Here is a 201-nt window from a genome sequence, read left to right as displayed (position 1 = left end):
GCCTGGAAAATCCCATGGACGGAGGAGCCTGGTGGGCTGCCGTCTATGGGGTCGCACAGAGTCGGACACAACTGAAGCGACTTAGCAGCAGCAGCAGCAGTCGGAAAAGGCAATGGCACCCCACTCCAGTACTCTTGCCTGGAAAATCCCATGGACGGAGGAGCCCGGTGGGCTGCAGTCCATGGGGTCGCTAAGAGTCGG

General features: G+C 60.7%; 1 pseudogene; it reads left to right on the top strand.

The window, feature by feature from the left end:
• LOC105004381 overlaps positions 1 to 201 on the top strand; it is a 2,277-nt pseudogene that overhangs the window by 1,279 nt on the left and 797 nt on the right.

The sequence above is a fragment of the Bison bison genome, unplaced genomic scaffold (assembly GCF_000754665.1).
Source record: "Bison bison bison isolate TAMUID 2011002044 unplaced genomic scaffold, Bison_UMD1.0 scf7180017864473, whole genome shotgun sequence".
NCBI classification, from domain to species: domain Eukaryota; kingdom Metazoa; phylum Chordata; class Mammalia; order Artiodactyla; family Bovidae; genus Bison; species Bison bison.
The sequence above is the reverse complement of the archived record's forward strand: the minus strand, read 5'-3'. Positions and strand labels throughout refer to the sequence as shown.